The 24435-nt window shown below is 39.9% G+C and overlaps 1 long non-coding RNA gene across 1 annotated transcript; it reads right to left on the minus strand.

The window, feature by feature from the left end:
• Positions 1-1403: 1403 nt before the first annotated feature.
• LOC139192308 (uncharacterized) lies at positions 1404-12606 on the minus strand. The gene is made up of 3 exons (XR_011576353.1): positions 12293-12606; positions 11784-11850; positions 1404-1618 (listed from the first exon to the last, which is right to left on the minus strand). It is a non-coding gene; the product is annotated as an uncharacterized lncRNA (long non-coding RNA).
• Between the last annotated feature and the right edge of the window lie 11829 nt (positions 12607-24435).

The raw sequence follows: 24435 nt of genomic DNA on the forward strand, positions 1-24435 counted from the left end.
TATGTTTTAAGGAAACTATACTTGTTTTACTGTAAGGGGTTAGTATATTCGAAAATAAAGGATTTCGTTTAAGCATTGTTTTGCTGACCCACTCAACTTTGTTTTTCGCCCTTCCAGGACCTAGATAGCTTTACTCCTTGTGGCACTCGAGGAATCTCGGTAGTTCTGACATTCTCTTTTGTTTAGACGTACGAACTTATCACGGTTATGTAACAAGTGTACTTAGTTACTTTTACTACACTTCTGTAGTCTCACTGTCTATTACGTTCTGAATAATTTTAGTGGGTTCTTCTCACGATTGCGCACTCTTTCACTATTTAGTATACCTATTTCTAAGTAGTTTTAGTTTTATTCACTTTTTGCATCACTTACCCTTACGATGACGTCACCTCACGGTGATGGCTAGCATGCTTCGACCTTTCCGGGTCGGGGTGTGTCAAATTGTATGTTAAGGCAAAAAAGAACTAATAATGTTATACTTTCCTTAATATTTCGTAATTGTTTTTCAAATTTGCATAAAATTAGACAATTTTAATTTAATTTTTCTTACCAAATGAAAATATAAAAGAGCACTATAAAACAATTTACCTATATTTAAAAAATATAGGTAAATTATTTGGACATATGTATTAGTAATAAATTTGCCATGTGTATGTAATGATACATGCAAAATAATTTACCTATAAAAAAAATGTTATTTGATTCAAAATAAATTTATCTATATTTTATATAATAACATAGGTAAATTATTGCACTTTTATATATATATATATATACATATTAGTAGTAAAATGTGCCCAATATATATAATAATGCATGAAAATAATTCACCTACAAATAAAGGAAATTTGATTAAAAAATAATATATCTACTACTTTTTGTTTATGAATTTCAATTTTTTTTTATTACAAACATAATGTACCTACAATATAATTTACCTATTGTTTAAGGAAATTGCTACTAACACTCCAAATATCTTATTCTACACTCCAAACTTTCTATATTAGGAAAGAAAAATACATTTGTGAAAAGTGTAGAATGAGATTTTTGGGGTGCGAATAACACTTCCCTTGTTTAATCTTATAAGAAAATAATGTATCTACTATTTTTTTTTTTGTCGAATATCTACTGTTTTATTTTAATGGCGATAATTTGTCTTGGTTTAATTTTTACGAAATAATTTAGGCACTGTTTAACTTTACCAAAATAATGGAACTATTATTTTAATTTACCTACAAAATAAATGCTATTTGATTCAAAAATTGATTTACTTATATTTTACATATATTATAGATAAATTATTTTTAACACGCATATATCATAACTGACACACCCCGACCGAGATCAAGGCATGCTGGCCGTCACGTGAGGGTGACGTAGCCATGTGCATAGTGCGAAAGCAGTAAAGATAAGAGTTATACGAATAAATAAAAACCGAAAGTTACTAAAGCGCACAACGCAACCGGAAGTGCTAAAAGTGAAATACAAGTGTAAATGCACCTAATCAGAGTGTAGAACAAGTACTAATTATATAGTACCATAAGATGTCCTCCAATTATTTTAATATGTCAAAACCGCCTAAATCCTCGTACGTCATTAACATCAGCCTACCTAAAACCTGGAGGGGCGCAAAACAGAAAACGTAAGTGGGCAAAAACAAATGTTTTACAAAACCATTTCATTTCTCAAAAGTTCTAACCCCTCGTCATAAAACATGTATAATTTTCCCAGAATTAGAATATAAACATATGCATAAATGTATATATAATTATCTCAATTCAAATCATGCCTCGCATAATCATATTCATAAGTATGTCATGCCAAAATATAAACAGAATAAGTAATTCAGGTAAGAATAAATTCATGAAAGATAACATATTAGCCGGAACCTCTGCATAAGTCTGTACGACTGAATTCATAGTTCATTAGTCAATCTAGTCGGAGTCACTACTATGACCTATACAGCACTACACTGCACATAAGTCGGAACCACTAAAAAGGCATGTACGACGAGACTAGGTGTAATATAATTATGCTCAAACTACTCTCTCATGATAGCTAGGCGATAAGTCGCTAGTCACCTACGAGTCGGAACCACCAACGATGGTCTGTACGAAAAGACTGTGCACTTAAATTGGATCCAATGTGAGCATATGGTGCGGGAGGTGATATTATAAACAAGCATGTGCCATAACTCTGGCTAAATTACAATCACCCTAGGTGTAATTTTATGACCTCAACGCTTCTCAATTAATCACAACTTTAAATCACATTCACAATTCATAACTCACCTGGGCTTACCTAAGCGTCCACATCACCACAATTATATATCAAGCATCATATACTATTTCATAAACAAAACATAACTTTATATCCATGGCATTCAAGGCATACTTTCATTTAAACACATTTTCTGGGAAAATATCAAGTATATACGCATATACTGAAAACCAAAAGCCCACTCACTGGTATGTTGAAGGGTCGTAGCCCCCTAGTCGCCCTTGACTGCACTCGTCCTCGGGATAAGCCTCCCTTATATGCAAAATCACTATAAAAATGTTATTTAAAGCACATAGAAAAAACTAGCTAATAACTTCTCATACAATGCTCAAATGGGGTGTTTGAATATACCAACATGATCTACACAACTCCACGAACATCCCCATATTTTTAGAATAATTTTCTGACCACCCATGCGCTGGCCAAGGCACGGCAACACGCGCGGCCAGGCGCAGGGAACCTTAACTACCGTTAGGAATATTCCGTTAAATAGTAATGGAATCCGTTAAAATTAACTAACGCCATTGGAATATTCCATCAAAGTTGATGGAATATTCCCTCATCTCTAACCTCAGAACTCCAGTGACCGTCGCCGACGCCAGAAACTGGAAAATTTTCTAAACCTTATATCTCCATCGTTTTTCATCCACATTTCGCGAAATCAGTATGAAATTGAAGCTCTTAACTTGTAGAACATTCCTATACTTATTTAATGCTCCAAAAATGACGCAACTCATCGAAAACTCCCTCGATAATCCGGCTAAACCTGCAACTTGTCAAAACTAGGTCTCCCGACGTCCAATTTGCTTGGTTTTTCTTCTCCGAGATTTGTATGGATGTTTTAAAGCTTCCTACAAGCTTCAAATCACCTGAAACCTTCACATTTACGTGTGCATGAACAGTGCACCAAATCGGAGGTTAGAGTTCTAGGGGTTTTTAAGGTTTTCAGGTCCTAAAAATGGCATATATGAACTTAGGGACTTGTAAGGAGTTCAAATCTTACCTTCTTGACGTCGATCCATGCTTGAAATGGAAACTTGGAGTTTGTCTGTACGTTTGTACTGGTTTTCTGCAAAAATCCGAGAGGAATGAGAGAGAGGGAAGGCACGGGAGAGAGAAGGAAAGTTTTAGGTGTGTATATGTTCCACGTGGGTCACCAACCAACCAAAGAAAACACATCTAAGTCCCAAAGCACATTACACACTCTACAATCTCAACATCCAAGGATAAAACCATCATTTTACATCATCGATAGTAATAATTCGGGACAGGTTGTGACAATCTACCTACCTTATAAAACTTCGTCCTCGAAATTACACACAACAATTACATCCACTAATAATCATAAAACAAGCGTGGATACATCTCTCTCATCCGATCCTCGGTCTCCCAAGTAGCCTCTTCTACTGAGTGATTTCTCCATAATACTTTTACCAAACGCACGATCTTATTCTTTAGTTCTTTATCCTTCCAATCCAAAAGAGTCACTAGTTCCTCATCATACGTCAAGTCCAAATTAATTTTCAGAGTTTGAGGAGGAATCACATGCGAAGGGTCTGCAACATAATGTTGAAGCATCGAAACATGAAATACATCGTGCACTTTGGACAACTTTGGAGGTAACTCAAGCCTATAAGCTACCTCACTGACTCGCTCGGTGATCATATATGGTCCAATGTACCTAGGACTCAACTTGCCTTTCTTTCCAAATCGTATAACAACCTTCCAAGGTGATAGCTTTAGCAATACCCAATCATCTACATTATACCTCTGGTCAGTGGCATGCTTGTCTGCTAAGCTCTTTTGGCAATCCTGGGCCGCTTTGAGGTTAGACTTAATTACCTAAACATTTTGAGTAGTCTCGTCCATAATCTCAGGGTCCACTCAAACTCTATCGCCAACCTCTGACCAACATAGAGGTGTACGACAAGATTTCTTGTAAAGTGCCTCAAATGGTGCCATACCGATGCTCGAATGGTAATTGTTGTTGTAGGCGAATTCCATCAAATCCAAACAATCATGCCACCCATCACCAAACTGCAGCACTGAAGATCTCAGTATATCTTCTAATGTCTGAATGGTCCTCTCAGATTGTCCATCTGTCTAAGGGTGATATGTCGTACTATAAAGTAATCTCATACCAAGAGCTTCCTGAAATGCTATCCAGAACTTGGAAGTAAATCTAGGATCCTGATCCAAGATAATATTAACTGGAACGCCATGGTACTTCACAATCTTCGATATGAATAACTTAGCTAATCGGCTTAACGAATATTTTTCCCTAACTGGAATAAAGTGTGCTGACTTAGTAAGCCAATCAACTACCACCCAAATGCCATCATATCCATTATGTGTACGAGGAAGCTTGTACACAAAATCCATGGTAATATTTTCCCACTTCCACTGTGGAATGGGAAGCAACTGCATCAACCCAAACGGCTTCTTCCTTTCAGCTTTCACCTGTTGGCAAATGGCACACCTACTCACATATTCGGCAATTTCTCTTTTCATACCCGGCCAATAATAAAATGGTCGAATGGTATGATACATCTTGGTACCTCCTAGATGCATTGCGTATGCCGAAATATGTGCTTCATCAAGGATTTCTTTCTTTAACTCTGCATTATTCGGCACATACATTCTACTCTCCTGCATAAGCATACCATCTCGAATCCTGAAATCTTTCTTCTTGCCTTGATTCCTTGCTTGAATTATTTCCTGGGTCTCTTTATCATTCATCTGGGCCTCGAGCACACGATCAATTAAAAATGGCCTAACTTGAAAATTAGCAAGCAAGGCTTCCTCTCAATCTTCCACTCCTAACTCCACCCTAGTGGACCTCAAATCCGCAAGAAGAGGAACATGACAATCATAAATGGCATTAAGTCTAGCTGAAGTCTTCCTACTAAGTGCATCCGCCACTGCATTTGCATGACCAGAGTGATACTCAATCATGCAATCATAATCACTAAGTAATTCAATCCACCTCCGCTACCGAAGATTAAGATCTCTTTGAGTAAATAGGTACTGAAGACTCTTATGATTTGTGAAGATCTTACATTTCTCACTATAAAGATAATGTCTCTAAATCTTTAAAGCAAAGATAATAGCCACTAACTCCAATCATGAGTAGGGTAATTCTTTTCATGAGGTTTCAACTGTCTCGAAGCATAAGCAATCACCCTACCATGTTGCATTAATACACAACCCAGGCCATTCAAAGAAGCATCACTGTAGACTTCAAAATTACCATTATCATCTGAGAGTGTTAGAACAGGTGCATGAGTAAGATAGTACTTCTACTGCTGAAAACTTTGCTCACAACTATCATCCCACTCAAACTTAACATTCTTCCGAGTCAACCTCGTCAATGGCAAAGCAATCACTGAAAAATCCTTAATGAACCGTCTATAATAGTCTGTTAGACCAAGAAAACTCCGTACCTCGGTGATGGTTCGAGGTTGCTCCCAATTCTCTACAGCTACCACTTTCTAAGAATCTACTTGGATACCTTAAGTAGAAATAACATGTCCCAAAATGCCACTTAATCCAACCAAAATTGACATTTGCTAAACTTAGCATATAACTGGTGTTCCCTCAAACTTTTCAACACCAATTTAAGATGTCTAGCATGCTCAACCTTCGACTTAAAGTATACCAAAATATCGTCAATGAAGACAATAACAAATTTATCTAAATATGGCTGGAATACCCGATTCATCAAATCTATAAAAGCTGCTGGTGCATTAGTTAACCTGAATGACATCACAAGAAACTCATAATGACCATATCAAGTCCTGAATGCGGTTTTAGGAACATCTTCATTGCTAAACTTCAACTAGTAGTAACCAAACCTCAAGTCAATCGTAGATAACACACAGGCACCTCGGAGTTAATCAAATAAATCATCTATACAAGGCAACGGATAACGGTTCTTAATGGTTACCCGATTTAATTGCATGTTGTTGATGTACAAAACTAGAGGTCTTGGAACAACGGTAAATCCGACTATGAATCTGCAAGAAAGTAAATAACACAAGATGTATTGTGGTTCACCTCAAGGTTTGGGCTACGTCCACACTGATTATTGTATTTCTCTAAGATATTGAAGAGGGAGAAAGAGAGCTTCTCTGTGAGGATGAGAGCTTTGAGAGGGTGAGGGTATGGCTTCAGAATTGGCCTCTCCTAATTGTGAGGGTGATGAGTCCTTTTATAGAATAAGGGCTTCTCACTTATTACATATTTGCCTCTTCCTTTATTACATAATTCATTTGAGTCATTCGAGTATTTATACGAGATCCAAATACGGAGGCTCTAAGTATGGTACAAACAGTAATCCCCCCAAGTCTTCAGTCAAGAGAGTTTTTTGGCTGGAGACTTGAAATTCAGTCCATGTGTGGGCCAAATTAACTAGATGTCGTCTAGAACTGAATACTCGATATTAGGCGGTGCTCAATCTGAAATGATGCTCAACTAGAAGTAGCACAGGTTGCGAGGCTGCTCGGCTTGTGGCTTATGTTTGCCTTGGTTGGCTCGGTTTGTGGCGTTTGAAGGTGAGGGAGTCCCTTTTATAGAATAAGGGCTCGCTCCTCAATACATAAGTGATGGGCTAAGAGTTGATGCTCGTGGCAACGCGGTTGCTCAATAGGCAGCGATGCTCTTTAATGAAGGTGATGGAGTCATTTTTATAGAATAAGGGCTCGCTCCTCAGTACATGATTAATGGGTTAGAATTAATGCTCGCGGCGAGGCGGTTGTTCAGTAGGCGGCGATGCTCTCTAATGAAAGTGAGGGAATCTCTTTTATAGAATAAGGGCTCGCTCCTCAATACATAAGTGATGGGCTAAGTCCCCCAAGTATTTTTTATGAGGCCCAATATATGGTACATAGTGTAGTCCCCCAAGTCTTCGGTCAATAGAGTTTGCTGGCTGGAGACTTCATATTGAATCCATGTATGGGCCGAAGTGGCGGTTGTTCGGATGTGGTATTTGTATACCCTACACTGAAGCTTTGTAGGTAAAGCTTTGCAAGTAAAGCTTTGAAGCTGGAGCTTTGTAAATGAGCTTTTGAAGCTACAGCTTTTATAAATGAAGCTTTTGAAGGTGGAGCTCTGTAAATGAAGCTTTTGAAGCTAGAGCTCTCTAAATGAAGCTTTTGAAGCTAGAGCTTTTGTAAATGAAGCATCACTCATATCAATCATACATAAACATTCATGAGCATCACTCATGTCAACATTCATGAGCATCACTCATGTCAACATCCATAAGCATCACTCATGTCAATCAACCTAAACATCCATGAGCATCACTCATGTCAATCAGCTTCAAAAGCTTCATTTACAGAGCTCTAGCTTCAAAAACTTCATTTACAAAAGCTTTAGCTTCAAAGGCTTCATTTATAGAGCTATAGCTTCAAAAGCTTCATTTACAAAAGCTCTAGCTTCGAAAGCTTCATTTACAGAGCTCTAGCTTCAAAGTTTTAGTTGCAAAGCTTCACCTACAAAGCTTCAGTGCAGAGTATACAAATACCGCCTCCGAACAACCACCACTTCAGCCCATATATAGATTCAATTTGAAGTCTCCAGCCAACAGACTCTATTGACCGAAGACTTGGGGGATTACATTATGTACCATATATTGGGCCTCAATTGGGCCTCATGAAAAATACTTGGGGGACTTAGCCCATTATTTATGTATTGAGGAGCGAACCCTTATTTTATAAAAGGGACTCCCTCACTTTCATTAGAGACCACCCATTATTCATGTACTGAGAAGCAAACCCTTATTTTATAAAAGGGACTCCCTCACCTTCATTAGAGAGCACCGCCACCAGCTGAGCAACTGCCTCGCCGTGAGCATCACTCCTAACCTATTATTCATGTACTGAGGAGTGAGCCCTTATTCTATAAAAGGGACTCCATCACCATCATTAGAGAGCATCGCCGCCTACTGAGCAACCGCCTCACCACGAGCATAAACTTTTAGCCCATCATTTATGTATTGAGGAGCGGGCCCTTATTTTATAAAAGGGACTCATTCACCTTCAAATGCCATAAGCCGAGCCAACCAAGGCACCATAAGTCACAAGCAGAGCAGCCTCGCAACATGTGCTACTTCTAGTTGAGCATCATTTCACTTTGAGCACCGCCTTATATCAAGTATTAGTTCAAGAAGACATCTAGTTACTTCAGCCCACACATGGACTGAATTTCAAGTCTTCAGCCAAAAGACTCTTTTGACTGAAGACTTGGGGGACTACTGTTTGTACCATACTTAGGGCCTCCGTATTTAGATCTCGTATAAATACTCGGAGGACTCAAATGTAATTATGTAATAAAGGAATGGGCAAATATGTAATAAGTGAAGAGCCCTTGTTCTATAAAAGGACTCTTCACCCTCATAATTAGGAGGTCATTTTCTTAGGCCATGGGAAGAGTTCTCTCATCCTTAGAAGCTCTCTCCCTCACTCCCCTCACTTCTCAGAGAAATACAATAATCAGTGTGGCCGTAGCCCAAACCTTGGGGTGAACCACGATACATCTTGTGTTATTTACTTTCTTGCAGATTCACGATCGGATTTACGTTGTTCCAAGACCCCTCTGGTTTTGTGCATCAACACATGTAATCAATGCATTGTCTCAAAGTTCCGTCTTTCTTCCTCACAAATAAGACTGGAGCTCCCCAAGGTGAATTACTAGGTTCGTACCTGGAAGCAGATCAATAACGAACTCCACATCTCTATCTGGTGGCAATCCAGGCAAATCCTCAGGGAATACATCTGGAAAATACCTAACCACACGCACATCCTCCACACTGCTAAGAGCATCATCATTCAACACCACATGAGCCAAATATCCCTGACAACCTTTCGACAACAATCTTTTGGCGTTCATGGAAGAAATAACACCATGCCTCACCTCATTAGGCTCTCCTTCAAATGTAACTTTAGGTAATCCAGGACGATGGAAAGTAACTGTCTTTCCATAACAATTTATCTTGGCATGATTATAGTGTAACCAATCAGTGCCCAAAATCACATCAAAATCCATAATATCCAACGGCATAAGATTAGCTGGCATAACAACATCCTCCACCATCACTGGACATTATGGATATACTCGATCCGCAAAACATCTATCCCCTCTAGGCATAGAAAACTCTAAATCAAATCCTAGAGGTGTAGGATGGGGTTGCGTCATTTGAGCAAATGTATGAGAGATAACAGAATGTGTAGCACCACAATCAATCAATACTCTAGCAAAATGACCAAGAATATTTAATGTACCCATGATTAAATCAGGATTGTTTTGAGCATCTTGCAGTGTCATGTTATGGATACGTCCCTGATTCTGTTGTCCTCCACTACGACCTCTGTTAACATGAACACCACGTCATTGTCTTGGCTGACCAGACTGCCTCAAAGATCCTGCATTGCTAGCAGCAATCTCTACCTGCTGAGGTTATCCCCTTTGGTACCACTGGGATCCACCGGCTAAATGTGTCTTGAAGTATAAGGAGCGACGTTGCCCTGATAATGATAAGCACTTCCTCGTCCAGTCTGGGCATAACCATTATATCCTGAAGCTTGCTGGGTCGGGGCAGGTGGTGGTAAAGAAGGTTGTTAGGGCCTCTGCTCACTCTGAGGGCATTGAGCAGCCATATGCCTCATCTGTCCATAAGTGTAGCATACACTGCTACCTCTCTTACACTCTCCAAAATGCCTATTATTACACATGCGGCATAAAATAGCACTTAGACCACCTGAACTACCAAAGTCTCTCTGCCTCTCAAACCTAGGGCATCTAGTAAATCCACAACTTCTCCTCTGCAAATTAGAGCTCAAACCTCTAATAGAAGAGCTAGAACTGCCACCGTTTCTCTTAAAACTCTGGGTCTTACGAGGTCCCTGAGATGATTGACCTTTACCTTTATCATCTCGTCTCTGGTTCCCATTCTTTTCTTCTTCATTTTCACTTTCACTGGGCATGTTTTCTGAGTCCTCAATCCTCAGTAAAACCTCATAAAACTCTTGGTAAGTGACATAGGGAGTTGATGTCGCTATAGAACGCCATTTCTTCTTAGTACCTAACCTGAAACGACGAAGCATATCGACCGGATTAGCAGCAACCTTCGGATTGTATCGAGACAAATCAGTGAACTTCCTGTAATACTTATTTGCTGACATATTTCCTTGTTTCAAATGGGTAAACTTTTGTTTCTTGCGATCAATGTACTCATGAGGAATGAAGCTTTTCTAAAACAACTGCTTAAACACTGCCCAATCCGCTACAACCTCTGGTGTCATCTGATATGACTCCTATCTCCACCAGGAAGCAGGTTCCAACCTAAAAACCAGATAGTCTTCTCGACCCACCTATCAGAAGGAAGATTCCCCTGACTCTGCATCACAAGGAAAGTCTTCTCGACATAATTAAGCCACTTCCTTGTTCCCTCATGTCCTTCATTTCCTATGAAGTGATTCAGCTTCAGATTATACATAGTCTCAAGAAGTGTCATTTGAGGAGGACGGAGCGAAGACTGAATGGCATTAGCTATAACTTCCCCTAATTGAGAAAAATCAAGGAAACTAGGCTCAGCTGAGTGATAAGGCTCTCTACGAGGTGGCATGGTTCTGACAGAAGACATCACAAGGATTAGAATATTCATGAACCATACATGACTGCTAAACCTAGGCTCTGATACCAAACTGACACACCCCGACCGAGATTGAGGCATGCTGGTCGTCACGTGAAGGTGACGTAGCTATGTGCAGAGTGCAGAAGCAATAAAGATAAGAGTTATACGAATAAATAAAAGCCGAAAGATACTAAAGCGCACAACGCAACCAGAAGTGCTAAGAGTGAAATACAAGTGTAAATACACCTAATTAGAGTGTAGAAAGTCTAGGTGCAATCCAGTAGGACAATGACTAATTATACAGTACCATAAGATGTCCTACAATTATTTTAATATGTCAGAACCGCCTGAATCCTCGTACGTCACCAACAACAGCCTACCTAAAACCTGGAGGGGCGCAAAACAGAAAACGTGAGTGGGCAAAAACAAATTATGCTCAATACTACTCTCTCATAATAGCTATGTGATAAGTCGTTAGTCACCTATGAGTCAGAACCACCAACGATGGTCTGTACAAAAAAGACTGTGCACCTAAATTGGATCCAATGTGAGCATATGGTGTGGGAGGTGACATTATAAACAAGCATGTGCCATAACTCTGGCTAAATCACAATCATCCTAGGTGCAGTTTTATGAACTCAACACTTCTCAATTAATCACAACTTTAAATCACATTTACAATTCATAACTTACCTGGGCTTACCTGAGCGTCCACAACACCACAATTATATATCAAGCATCATATACTATTTCATAAACAAAACATAACTTTATATGCATGGCATTCAAGGCATACTTTCATTTAAACACATTTTCTGGGAAAATATCAAGTATATAAGTATATACTGAAAACCAAAAGCCTACTCACTAGTATATCGAAGGGTCGTAGCCCCTTAGTCGCCCTTGACTACGCTCGTCTTCGGGATAAGCCTTCCCTATATGCAAAATCACTATAAAAACGTTATTTAAAGCACATAGACAAAACTAGCTAATAACTTCTCATACAATGCTCAAATGGGGTGTTTGAATATACCAACGTGATCTGCATAACTCCACGAACATCCCCATATTTTTAGAATAATTTTCCGACCACCCATGCACCGGCCAAGGCACGGCAACATGTGCGGCCACGCACAGGGAACCCTAACGGAAACCCTAACTGCCGTTAGGAATATTTCGTTAAATAGTAACGAAATCCGTTAAAATTAACTAACGCCATTGGAATATTCCGTCATCTCTAACCTCAAAACTCCGGCGACCGTCACCGGCGCCGGAAACTGAGAAATTTTCTAAACCTTATATCTCCGTCGTTTTTCATCCAAATTTCACAAAATCAGTATCAAATTGAAGCTCTTAACTTGTAGAACATTCATATACCTATTTAATGCTCCAAAAACGACGGAACTCGCCGGACAATCCCTCAATAATCCGGCTAAACCTGCAACTTGTTGAAACTAGGTCTCCCGACGTCCAATTTGCTTGGTTTTTCTTCTCTGAGCTTTGTAGGGATGTTTTAAAGCTTCCTACAAGCTTCAAATCACCTGAAACCTTCACATTTACGTGTGCATGAATAGTGCACCAAATCGGAGGTTAGAGTTCTTGGGGTTTTTTAGGTTTTCAGATCCTAAAAATGGCATATATGAACTCAGGGATTTGCAAGGAGTTCGAATCTTACATTCTTGACATCGATCCGTGCTTGAAATGGAAGCTTGGAGTTTGTCCGTACGTTTGTACGGGTTTTCTGCAAAAATCCGAAAGGAATGAGAGAGGGGGAAGGCACGAGAGAGAGAGAGGGAGAGTTTTGGGTGTGTGTGTGTTCCACGTGGGTCACCAACCAACCAAAGAAAACACATCTAAGTCCCCAAGCACATTACACACTCTACAATCTCAACGTCCAAGGATAAAACCGTCATTTTACATCGTTGATAGTAATAATTCGGGATGGGCTGTGACAATAACAAACAAAAAATGCTTAATGTATATAATAATCTAGGAGAAATAATTTACTTACAACATAAAATAATATTAATTGGTTCTTTGTTGTTTTTATCAAAGAATATTATTTGATGCAAAATAACTAATTGCACAAAGGATTTTTTTTTTCCATACGAAACATGTGCCCATAATTGTCACATCCCGGCCCTAGCCCCCACCACATCCCGGGCTCGACTCCACCATAACACAATATTGTCCGCTTTGGGCCCCAACCACGCCCTCACGGTTTTGTTTCTGGAACTCACACGAGAACTTCCCAGTGGGTCACCCATCCTGGGATTGCTCTCGTGCGAACTCGCTTAACTTCGGAGTTCCTATGAACCCGAATCTAGTGAGCTTCCAAAAAGCCTCGTGTTAGGTAGAGATGAGAATATACATATAAGGCTTACAGGATCCACTCCCATAGGCGATGTGGGACGTTACAATCCACCCCCCTTAAGGGCCCGACGTCCTCGTCGGCACACTTCCGGCCAGGGATTGGCTCTAATACCAAATTGTCACATCCCGACCCGGGCCCCCACCACATCCCCGGCTCAACTCCACCATAGCACGATTTTGTCCGCTTTGGGCCCCGACCACGCCCTCATGATTTTGTTTTTGGGAACTCACACGAGAACTTCCAAATGGGTGACCCATCCTGGGATTGCTTTCATGCGAACTCACTTAACTTCGAAGTTTCTATGGAACTCGAAGCGAGTGAGCTCCCAAAATGCCTCGTGCTAGGTAGAGATGGGAATATACATATAAGGCTTACATAATTCACTCCCCTGGGCGATGTGGGATGTTACAATAATTGTGTATGAACATGGCTAAATAAATAAATATATATATATGCTCCTACTATTTATCGTACAAGAAAGGTAAAATTTCCATATGGGGTTAATCACTAATCATAATTAGGGTGAGTAATAATATTTATTGACATAATTAGGGTTTTGTGGCATAAGTTGTAAATATGTGATGATAATTGGTTACATATTTGTCTACATGGTATTCAATTTGAAATTTGGGTTGAGTGGTGTTATTCCCACCTCAATGTCTTATCTTCCCACCCACCTTTTAATGAATTTTTTAATTACAAATTTGTCCATTTACAAAAAAAACTGATAAAGACATTAATTATCTTGTTTTGCTTAAAAAAAAAAAAAAAAAAAAAAAAAACAGGTTGGGCATGGGAGACAATTTGTCTACCTTAAACCCTAATTCATATTTTCATCTCCTTTCATTTAGAGAAAGTAAAAAAATAGCAATGGAATTAGAAGATGACTTTTTCATTGAACATGTACAAGATGATGCTTCTAGGGAAGAGGTAGAAGATTATGGGAATATTTTTTAAGAGACAATTTTATAATTTCATATGTATATATATTAAAGGTTATTTTTGGATGTTTAATATTAGGTGGGTTTTTGTTTGGAAAATAGGAGTTTCAAGGGCGTTTTTCTAAACAACCCAAAAAAGAATAGAAGTTTTGCTAAAGAAAAACTATACTCTCTACTATAAAAACAAAATTAAAAAAAAAAATTAACTAAAAATAATTAGCATATAAATTAGATTAGTTACACTAGGGGAATTTTAGTAATCACATTAATTTTCATTCCGATTCAAATGAATTAGTAAACAGTTTATATAGATCGATGTCATTCCTACTCCGATTCCAGACAGTTTAGTAAATAACTCCAACATGAATCTAATTATGTTTCATTCTCAATTCAATTCTTCCTCAATCTGATTCCTCCTCAATTCAATTCCCTTCAATCTGATTACGAATTAGTAAACGCGCCCTTAGAACTTACTTTTGAATCTTGTGGTGTGAAATTATACATTCCACATCCATCTCTTTCAACCAATTCAAGCTTACATTGAAATCTAAATCCTTACGTTCACAATCTTGTATAGATGCATGATTCTCTCTCTTTTTTCCCTTGGTTTGGAAGACGTTTTTCAAGATGTTGGAAGATTTGTCTTACCAGGCGCCATCCAGCATGTTTGAATAAGAATAATTTATGTTTGTGTACGGCAGATACAGGTGTCATACAGAAGGTTTATTTTATGACAATGTGCACCATTACCACCCACAGAATTTAACATGCAGCTTTCTTTATTTTTATTAGAAAGATATTAGAGGAGAGGAAGTTGAACAAAGAATCTTGAGTACATTTAAATGCTCCTATGCACTTGAGTATAGTATACTAAAATTTGTAACCGATGACAGTATCCGTTTACACCGTAATGAGTTCAATTCTTTGTTAAACCGATAAGTTTAAAAAGGAAATATGGTGATTTTTTTAAGTCGGCAATATGGTGTTTATTATCTAGACAATGTGAATTAACACAAATGGTTAACTTGCAAGTCTCAAACCAATATACAAAACATGAAAACATATTTACCCTCTATATATGACAAAAAGAAGTTAAAAGAGTGTTTAAACTCATGGGTACACCATGCATAGTAAGATATTAAACAACGAATACAAGATAAACTATAAATCAAATGTAGCAAAGTTCAACTTTTAAATATGTAGAATATTTGATCGAATTCATTTAATACAGATGATTTGTACGTAATTATCTCTGCATATATTAATTTTGTGTTGTCATGAATTTTTTGTACCCAAGAAAAGGGTGAGCCAGCAAGATATTCTAGTTGAGAACAAATTGAAAAACATGTTCTTGTATCCGACCAAGAAAAGAAGACGAATAGAACTAGAAGTTGTCATAGACGTGAACATTTTTCTCAATGTGGGCACACCCAAGTGTGATCATTGATACATGTGAGAGAGGGAATCATGTCCACAACAGAAAAGGCCAAATACAAAAGAGTGAGACGGAGAGAGATAGCGATCAAAACTCTCAACTGATGGAGCGGGGAAGAAAAGGGAGGCATTGTCAGTGATTATATAGGAGACCGAATAAGCAGTAAGCAGTAAGCAGTAAAGCCGTAAGCAGTAAGCAGTAAAGCCGTAAGCAGTTGAGGAGGAGTGGATGGAGACTGACAAGGCTGAAAGCGACCTATGATAGATTGCCGGAGACATTTCTATGGCCCTCTGTGGCTGAGCGTGCTATTCCACTCTTGACCGACGACCAGGCCACTTGTCTTTCTCCGCCATGTGTCGCTGTGACAGGGCCCTCCCATTACACCTAGTTCATATGAGCTGATTTTATCTGGAGAATCCCTTCATCTTATCCAAGAGTTTGCAATGGAGACAAAAGTATAATACTATTTTATTAGAAGTGTGCTATTTACACATCTTCTCATTAATTTTTATCTTTTAATATTCTTCAATTCATCCTACGATCGAAAATTAAAAAAGGACTTGGATTGTCTGCCCTCCCATTTAGGTGCCCTTCTCGTGCCCTCCTGTTTTGTGTGGTCACGGTTAAGCCACGTTAATATTTTATATTATTTTTTTATAAAACTAATAAAACAAAAAGAAATAGTATTATAAAATGTTGACGTGGCTTAACCGTGACCATAAAAACAGGAGGGCACAGAAATTGGAGGGTAGAGAATCCAAGTCCATTAAAAAAATGTGTGAAAGTAAAAGGGTTTGTGGATATCACGCCTCTTTTTTTATATATGCATTTGTTGAAAAAAAAAAACTGATTTGATCTCGGAGATTCCTAGTGTAAAAGATACAAGTTTCTTTTAGACCGAGATACATATCTAAAATCTTTCAATTTTTAAGTGAGATATTTCGTTGATCACTTAGTAAGCATTTACGTAGTAAGTTGTTGAACTATGCTTCATGCTTGTCGACAACTTGTGATCAGCGAGACCTGCTAAGTGTTTGCTTACAGACGCTAAAAAATGCTACCGTGGTTTGCTGATCGGGTATTTCTTTGAACACTTGGTAGGCACTTTGAGTTACATACCAGACATTCAAAAGGTTCCCGAATGAGCTTCCCATACATTTATCCCAACTCACGCTGTGTCTCAGTTGTACCTTAGTTCCTATGGATCCATCCCTCACTGGTGCATACCACCTACCTAGCTAGTATTGCTTAATAAACAGTCTCTATTGTTGTTTTTAAGAAAGAATATGATTTAGTATTCAAATCAACAAACGTTAGGATAAGAACTATTTTTGCTCATAAGTGTTATTGCTAGAAGTTCTTTTATTTGAAACACATCAAAAAATTTATTAAAAATTCAAGTTCTAGCATTTTTATATGCTTTTTCCAGAAGCGCTTAATTCTTGGGAGAGCACATGAGAGTGCTTCTTGAATAAGTATATAGATGGTACTTTTCCACAATGTGCTTTTACAATATATGTCATTAATTTTAAATTTTATGTCAAACGTACACATGAACGTTTTCAATAATAAAAAGACGCTTTAGAGCCCTCTAGAAACAATCCAAACAAAATCAAAGCTAGTTATCACGTAGTTCCATTCATGATGGCATGCCAACACAAAGTTATCCATTAATAATTAGGTTTGACACCGTCATTATTGAAAAGGTCATGGTGTATTTTAAAAGAGAATGTTCTTGGTAAAAAATTAAAAAGGATACAACGAAACTTCATCCAAATATATTACTTTAAATAGCTAGTGGAGCAGATTTCGCTTCGACACACCTTTAATTTGTAAGGAAGTGTTTGTCACCACATGACAAACTCTTCAAAACAGACAAATATTAACCATATAACCTTTATCTGCAACGTAGTACAAGTCTAAGAGATGCATAAATTCGGATCGGTCCATGAACCTCTATATCTTTTGGAAAATATTTCAAAATGTGATCATTTCTTAATCTTGGGACAGAAATAGAACATTTCGAATATGCACACGTTATGCATAACAATCGGACAAAAATAGGATTTTTCCTACACCTTGAAATGACCAAATTGTCATTCCATATAAATAGGTTATCCAGAAATTTCAGCATCTATTTCACATTTTGTAGAGAGAGAAACATAGAAAAGAGAGAGGGAGCCTTTGGAGAGAAGTGTTGGAATCTAAAGGTCTTCGCCTAAGCCGATCAAAGACAGAATATATGGAGTGCAAGTTCAGTGCAAATGGAGGCCAAAACGAGTTAGGGGTGAGGATCGGAGATCAAGAAATACCAAAAAGCGACCGTTTTCGTTACCTAGGATCTATCTTGCAAAAGAACGGAGAATTAGATGGAGATCTCAACCATAGAATACAAGCTGGATGGATGAAGTGGAAGAGTGCATCCGGCGTGTTGTGTGACCGCCGTATGCCATTGAAGCTCAAGGGAAAATTTTATAGGACGGCAATAAGGCCGGCGATGCTGTATGGCACAGAATGTTGGGCGGTGAAACATCAACACGTACACAAAATGGGTGTAGCGGAGATGAGGATGCTTCGTTGGATGTGTGGGCACACGAGAAAGGATAAGATTAGGAATGAGGATATCCGGGGTAAAGTAGGAGTAGCCGAAATTGAAGGAAAGATGAGAGAAAATCGGTTACGGTGGTTTGGACATGTGCAAAGAAGGCCTACTGACGCTCCGATTAGAAGATGCGACTATGGGACAGAGGTTCAGGGCCGAAGGGGTAGAGGAAGACCTAGGAAAACTTTGGAAGAGACTCTAAGAAAAGACTTAGAGTACTTGGATCTAACGAAGGACATGACACAGGATCGAGCACAATGGCGTTCTAAGATTCATATAGCCGATCCCACTCAGTGACTTGGATTTTCCAAGTCTCCAACCGAGAAGTTTTCCTCACTCGGGAAATTAAGGGAACACTACCCCAACCTACATGCTCCACTCAGAAAGCTTCAACATACAAGCTTCAACAAAAGAAAATTCAAAGAACTTAGCGAAGAAGGCTTTGGTGTATTTAACACAATACGTTGAAATGAAGGAAAGCTTATTTATTGATATCCCCGATCAGTTACAAATATGTACATATACATGAGTCAAAATAAACACACAAGACGGAGCCTTCACAAAGGTTGCTTAGGAGAAGTCTCAGCAGTCGGTAGAGCCCCAGAAAGAGAAGGCACCGGAGGGGGATCATTTGGAGCCTCAGTACTGGACAGAACCCTAGAAGGAGGAGGCATCAGAGGTTGATCATTCGGAGCTTCATTACGCGGTACAGCCCCAGAAGACGAAGGCAATAAATGCCTTTGGAACAAACCCACAAATCTCTGATGATCAAGTAAAACCTGACCATCAGTTTCCTTCATCTGGTCAAGCTTCCTCTTCATGTTTGTAGCATAGTCATGTGCAAGCCGGTGCAACTGTTTATTCTCATGCTTGAGCCCTCTAATCTCCTGTTTGAGACTCATCACTTCAGCCGCCAAGGATTCAACTTGGCGGGTTCGAGCAAATAGGCGTTGGGCCATATTAGACACAGAACCTGCACACTGAACACTGAGAGCCAGCGAATCCTTAACAGCTAACTCATCAGACCGTTTGGAAAGTAGTCTGTTATCTTTGGGAGTGAGAAGGTTCCTGGCCACCACCGCAGCGGTCATATCATTCTTCATCACGGAATCCCCAACGGTAAGATGACCAGTAGGGGAGACGAAGGATGGGCGCCATATGTTGTCTGGAGAAGGCGGGGCTGCCTCTTCAACAAGGTTCAAGTCAAAACAACGGTCGGAGGGGCCAGACATTTTCAAAGGTGTTGAAGAGAGAAGAGGTCGGACAAATCAAGATCTTAGAAGTGCAAGAATGAAGCTTCTACTGGTGGAGATTCAAGTGTGCTTTGGAACTTAATGCCAGCCTCTATAAAAATCTGCACTCGACGGAGCTTCAGAAATCGAAGAGGCGCCTGCTCAGAAATCGAAGAGGCGTTTGCTTTCTCAAAAGCTGGGCTGCTTAGAGATCACGAGGGTTGATCTCAGAAATCGAAAAGGCGTTTGCTTTCTCAAAAGTTGGGCTGCTCAAAGACCACGAAGGCCGATCTCAGAAATCGAAGAGGCGCTCGCTTTCTCAAAAGCTGGGCTCCCCAGAGACCACGAGGGCCGATCTCAGAAATCGAAGAGGCACCTACTTTTCCAGCCTTGTCAGCACCCGTCACACGCACACTCAGCTTTGCAGAAATTATGGGCATTCTGTCGAAGACTTCTGGGGAAGTAGAAAACACATGAATCTTACTGTTCAATCACCCACTTCCCACATGCAACAATAGCTCATGGGTACCACAGATAACTTTGCCAAAGTTCTCTGCCAAAGTTGAGCACGTGAAGCTTGCAGCTCCCACTACATCGCTCTGACCAAGAAGGGTAAAAGAATAGCAAAGAAACAGCACTAACAAAGTTTAGACCCATAAATTTTGAAGGTCTAGCTACCATATTATTACCCACAAGGGTAAAGGAACAGTACCACTGCTGGATAATTGGAAAGTCCCTGTGTGTCAACCTCTGTGCTTCGTGGCAAGGTAGACTAGCAAACATGCCCAACCTTTACTCACATTCGAGAAAACACTCCCAATAAGATTGCTTGCTCCAAAATCGAAGAGGCACCGTCCTCCGAATCTCGAGAGCCAGACTCCCAACATGACTACTTTCTTAAAAATCGAAGAAAGGGTAAAGGAACAGTACCATTGCTGGATAATTGGAAAGTCCATGTGTGTCAACCTCTGTGCTTCGTGGCAAGGTAGACTAGCAAACATGCCCAACCTTTACTCACATTCGAGAAAACACTCCCAACAAGATTGCTTGCTCCAAAATCGAAGAGGCACCGCCCTCCGAATCTCGAGAGCCAGACTCCCAACGTGATTACTTTCTCAAAAATCGAAGAGACACTGCTCCCCGAATCTTCGAGAGCCAGACCCCCAGCATGATTGCTTTCTCAAAAATCGATGAGGCATCGTTCTCCGAATCAATCGAAGAGGCGCTCGCTTTCTCAAAAGCTGGGCTGCTCAGAGACCACAAGGGCCGATCTCAGAAATCGAAGAGGCACCTACTTTTCTAACCTTGTCAGCACCTGTCACACGCACACTCAGCTTTGCAGAAATTATGGGCATTCTGTCGAAGACTTCTGGTGAAGTAGAAAGCACATGAATCTTACTGTTCAATCACCCACTTCCCACACGCAACCATAGCTCATGGGTACCACAGATAACTTTGCCAAAGTTCTCTGCCAAAGTTGAGCACGTGAAGCTTGCAGCTCCCACTACATCGCTCTGACCAAGAAAGGTAAAAGAATAGCAAAGAAACAGCACTAACAAAGTTTAGACACATAAATTTTGAAGGTCTAGCTACCATATTATTACCCACAAGGGTAAAGGAACAGTACCACTGCTGGATAATTGGAAAGTCCCTGTGTGTCAACCTCTGTGCTTCGTGGCAAGGTAGACTAGCAAACATGCCCAACCTTTACTCACTTTCGAGAAAACACTCCCAACAAGATTGCTTGCTCCAAAATCGAAGAGGCACCGTCCTCCGAATCTCGAGAGCCAGACTCCCAACATGACTACTCTCTCAAAAGCGAAGAGAGGGTAAAGGAACAGTACCATTGCTGGATAATTGGAAAGTCCCTGTGTGTCAACCTTTGTGCTTCGTGGCAAGGTAGACTAGCAAACATGCCCAACCTTTACTCACATTCGAGACAACACTCCCAACAGGATTGCTTGCTCCAAAATCGAAGAGGCACCGCCCTCCGAATCTCGAGAGCCAGACTCCCAACATGATTACTTCCTCAAAAATCGAAGAGACACTGCTCTACGAATCTCGAGAGCCAGACCCCCAACATGATTGCTTTCTCAAAAATCAAAGAGGCATCGTTCTCCGAATCTCGAGAGCCAGATACCACAGACCACTTTTTCAAAGTGCTCTGACAGAGTTAAAACATGTGAAACTGGCAGCTCCCACTACCGTGCTATGACCAAGCAGGGTAAAGGAATAGCATTACTACTTGTTGTTAGGGAGACTCCTATATATGTCGACCTCCATCCCCAACGGACAGGCAGACCTGCAAAAATGCTCAATCCTTCATCATATCTGAGAGGGCACTCCCAACGAAGCCTTTCGAAATATTCAGCTTTCTTTCCCCCCGATAATACCTCTGCAAACAAGCTATACTAGAGCAAGAATATCTCATATCATCAGGGTTAAAAGCAAGAGTATCCCATATCATGCTTTTTCCCTGTCTTTTCCTTTGGCCTTGTTTTTACCTGCAAGACAAGGAGAAAGAGAGCAATCAGTCAGCACTTGGAATCAAGCTTCCAGCCAGGAACTGACTGCCTGGAACCCCTTACCTGATTACTTACCTGGCATTGCTCTCGAGTACTCATCTTCAACATCTTATGTTTCCAGGGAAGATTCCGCATCTGCTTGAGGAACAGATAGGGCAAGTGCGAAGGATACAAGGAAGCATGTGGAGACAAGCGTAACAGCACACGTGCCGATACATCCATTACTCTGTCAAAAGCAAAAGTATCCCATATCAGCAGGGTGGAACGTACTCTAGATTTGATGGACTTGTTTTGACCCTCAAATTCTTCAGTCGGCCTTATACTCTGGAGGAAACCAGAAAACCCTCCAGCTCAGTTCAAGAATAAGCCTGTGGAAAGTTACTTCTTCAAAAGCAAAAGTATCTCATATCATCTCTTCTCATTTTTCTTCTCTTTATCCTTCATGCTGCTGCAAGATGGGGAGAAGGTGAACAATCAGTCGGAGCTCTGATTGCTTACCTTGTCTGTCACCTCTTTCAGCAGACCCCCTAGCTCGGCGACTTGGGGGACTCCTACTACATGGTTTGTATCGCGCTTGACCAAGCTTGAGACTACAAGTAAGCTTCAAGTGAAATTGATACATTACCTTGTGCATCTCCACCAGTTAAAGATACCACCCCTGGATGGAGGAAGAGTACTTCCAGAGAAGATGCCACATCTACCTATGAGACAGATAAGGCAAGTCAAGACGACACCACACTCCGATACTTAGAAGTTTCGTGATTACGAGATCATTCTCCCACAATATTTCCTAATGTCATTTGTACTAAATCATTCACTTGTACTCACTAAAGGAGAGCTTGAACCTATGTACTTGTGTAAACCCTTCACAATTAATGAGAACTCTTCTATTCCGTGGACGTAGCCAATCTGGGTGAACCACGTACATCTTGTGTTTGCTTTCCTATCTCTATCCATTTATATACTTATCCACACTAATGACCGGAGCAATCTAGCGAAGATCACAAAAAGCGACCGTTTTCACTACCTAGGATCTATCTTGCAAGAGAACGGAGAATTAGATGGAGATCTCAACCATAGAATACGAGCTGGATGGATGAAGTGTAAGAGTGCATCCGGCGTGTTGTGTGACCGTCGTAGGCCACTGAAGCTCAAGGGAAAATTTTATAGGACGGCAATAAGGCCAGCGATGTTGTATGGCACAGAATGTTGGGCGGTGAAGTATCAACACGTACACAAAATGGGTGTAGCGGAGATGAGGATGCTTCGTGGGATGTGTGGGCACACGAGAAAGGATAAGATTGGGAATGAGGATATCCGAGGTAAAGTAGGAGTAGCCGAAATTGTAGGAAAGATGAGAGAAAATTGGCTCCGATGATTTGGACATGTGCAAAGAAGGCCGACTGACACTCCGGTTCGAAGATGTGACTACGGGACAGAGGTTCAGGGCCAAAGGGGTAGAGGAAGACCTAGGAAAACTTTGGAAGAGACTCTAAGAAAAGACTTAGAGTACTTGGATCTAACGGAGGACATGACACAAAACCGAGCGCAATGGCGTTCTAGGATTCATATAGCCGACCCCACTTAGTGGGAAAAGGCTTTGTTGTTGTTGTTGTTGTTGTTGATTAATGGATTTTTGGAGTTGAAGTAATTGGTTTGGTGTTTATTGGAGGAGACCCAAATCCTTCAATTTTTTATTTTTATTTTTATCATTTCTCTTATTTATATGTGAGTTTTCATTTTTTCTATCTTCTCCCTCCCTCTACTCACTCTCTCAATCCAAATTTACAAGCACTAAAATAGGGTTTGGGTTTTGTTCCAATTAAATGAAAATATGTATTAAAGGTCAGTTGCATTTTGGAGAAGAGATAAATTTGAGGGAAATGAGAGAAATCATAGTGTAAAGAAGAAAGAGAGAAGGATATTGATGAAATTGTCTCGCGTACTCGTTTGCTCTCTTCGTATTAAGCTTGCTCAGATCTGTGAGCATAAGATCAAAGATTCATTTAATTTGAATTTGGTATCAAATTTGATTGGGTTCAAATATTTCAAGGATTTAAAAATTGTAGTTTGAATGGGCACGAAAGAACCTAATTGAACCAAGGGAAATTGTTTCACAAACTTGTTCGCTTTTTTCGTATATGAGGGCTTGTCTCTGAATCAAAGGAAAAGGTAGTAAACTATGTTAATGCAAAGAGTATCAAAGATGTAAATACGCACCATATACATTATATGCATACCACATGCACATAATATATATAGTACATGCACATGATATGCATAGAGCGGGAGAAAATTTAACGGCAACATGTTGGTATAGTGGATACAATTAAAACATAATTGTTACGTATATAAGGTTACAATGACAATTTGAAAAGTCTTGTTAAGTATATCAACCACCACCTACCCGT

This window comes from Malus domestica, chromosome 15, assembly GCF_042453785.1.
Source record: "Malus domestica chromosome 15, GDT2T_hap1".
Classification (NCBI taxonomy): Eukaryota; Viridiplantae; Streptophyta; class Magnoliopsida; order Rosales; family Rosaceae; genus Malus; species Malus domestica.